This window comes from Lactuca virosa, unplaced genomic scaffold (genome assembly GCF_052849685.1).
Source record: "Lactuca virosa cultivar CGN04683 unplaced genomic scaffold, Lactuca_virosa_CGN04683_v6 scaffold_53, whole genome shotgun sequence".
Taxonomy (NCBI): domain Eukaryota; kingdom Viridiplantae; phylum Streptophyta; class Magnoliopsida; order Asterales; family Asteraceae; genus Lactuca; species Lactuca virosa.
Genome location: NW_027630007.1, coordinates 75,001 through 77,500, shown reverse-complemented (window position 1 = coordinate 77,500; position 2,500 = coordinate 75,001).

The following is a 2,500-nucleotide window of genomic DNA, read 5'->3' as shown; positions in this document are numbered from 1 at the left end:
CGACCAAGGGAACAAGGCACCTTGCCACACACACGCCCATGAACGACCAAGGGAACAAGGCACCTTGCAACACACACGCCCATGAACGACCAAGGGAACAAGACACCTTGCCACACACATGCCCATGAACGACCAAGGGAACAAGGCCATGAACGACCAAGGGAAAAAAGCACCTTCCCACACAAACACCCATGAACGACCAAGTGAACAAGGCTTCTTCCCATACACAACCCCATGAACGACCAAGGGAACAAGGCTACTTCCCACACAAACACCCATGAACGACCAACTGAACAAGGCTACTTCCCACACAAACACCCATGAACGACCAAGTGAACAAGGCTTCTTCCCACACACTACCCCATGAACGACCAAGGGAAAAAAGCACCTTCCCACACAAACACCCATGAACGACCAAGTGAACAAGCCTTCTTCCCACACACAACCCCATGAACGACCAAGGGAACAAGGCTACTTCCCACACAAACACCCATGAACGACCAACTGAACAAGGCTACTTCCCACACAAACACCCATGAACGACCAAGTGAACAAGGCTTCTTCCCACACACTACCCCATGAACGACCAAGGGAACAAGGCATCTTGCCACACACATGCCCACGAACGACCCAAGCCCATCCTCACCGGTCTAAGGAACAAGGGGCCTTGACACACCATGAGCTGATTTCTAAGCAAGTCAAACGATGAAGGGAGAAAAGTGTTGTAACCGAGTCCGTTTAAGTGTTGTAGTTCCTACTTAATACATAGTCAATTGAAGTTTTAGTTCCAATCCGAACTGCTCGGAGCTAAGGCACCAAAACATCACATTCCATGCCAAAATCAAAAACACAGCTTGAGATGTACTCAAACTTATGTCTGTGTTCTTCCGAGTTCATCTAAGCGACTTATGAATAGCTAAAAGCCTTATCTGCCTGCCTATCACTAGGCGAAGGGGAAAAAAACCCGAACATGATATAATTACATTTCAAGTCCATTCGTCTATGTTAACAATGACCCACACAACGTTTCAATGACATTCCTACTTGATTTGAGCGACATATCAACAAGTAGGGAACCAAACACTTCAAGGCATGGCCAAAAATAGGCCACATACATTTATGCCCCAAACATGACATTTTTTTTATTTCAAAGCCTTTCATTTATAATAAAAAGCATCCCTACAACATTTCGTGTGAATCCGAATTAATTCGAGCGAGTTATGGACACATTCGCAAAATTATGCATCCCTGGGCAAATCAATGTCTGTTCCTGTCACCAAGCTCTTTGTGCAATATGTATATATAGGGGAACCATGGGACTGCTTCCCACCGGCGCCCCACTTGGTGTCTAGCGCCCAACGCTCTCGAGGCTGGCACGCTCGAGGCATGGCCAAGGCGCCCGGTCTTCACGAAAACGAGGCCAAAACTCCCCCCATAGACGCCCCACTCCCGTGTCCCCTCCCCCCGACGTCTTGCGTGTCCAAAAATTATGCATCATCAGGGAAATCAATGTCTGTTCCTGTCACCAAGCTCTTTGTGCAATATGTATATATAGGGGGTACCATGGGGTCTCATTCGCATAGGTGCCCGGCATGTGGGATGGGCAACTAAGAATCGTGAGGCTGTATCGGCACCAACAGGGCAAGCCAAGCCAAGCCCCACGACCCATGTATGAGGCCACCCCCCAACACGTTGCCTTGGAATTCTCGAACGATGACCTGAAAACTAGCCCCGTTGCCTTCATTTTCCTCGACACGTTGCCTTGATTTCTCGAACGATGACATGAAAACTAGCCCCGTTGCCTTTATTTTCCTCGACACGATGACCTGAAAATGAGCCCCGTGGCCTAGATTTTCCTCGACGTCGCGAGCATACTAAAAATTATGCATCCTCAGGGAAATCAATGTCTGTTCCTGTCACCAAGCTCTTTGTGCAATATGTATATATAGGGGGGTGGCCGTGAGTGAGCACGGCAAGGGGTGAACGCGCCAGACGGCCTTTGAGCGTGATCTTGGGTGATGGTTGCTTAGTTCCCGTGTTGCTTACATAATACCCTTCCGAGTGGTGGCCTTGACAGGGCGTTTGGATGCCTTGTTAGGTCTCTGCGACAACGTTCCAGTGTTGTGGTCTCGCCTTGGCAGTGCGGGATGAATCTGTTTGTGTGGTAGTAAAATCACTCTGTGTGTGCTAATCTTTCGTTCGACGTGCTACTGGTGCCTGCCAGCATTTGATTTGTGCTGATGATCGGGAAAACATAGGCGTTAAAGTGGCATGTGTTGCTTTTTGTGATACTACTACGGTACGCTGGTGTATCCTTGTTGGACGTGCGATTGGGTGCCTAAGCGTAGCTAGCATTGGTTTAGCGCCGACAACGTGGAGGATGCAAACATTATTGAGAAGTATTGTCAGACATTTAGAATCATCACGGTGTGTTGAAGTTATCTTGGAAACACAAAAGATGCCGTGCCTGGCTAGCGTCTTTGTGTGGGCGGGGTAGCTT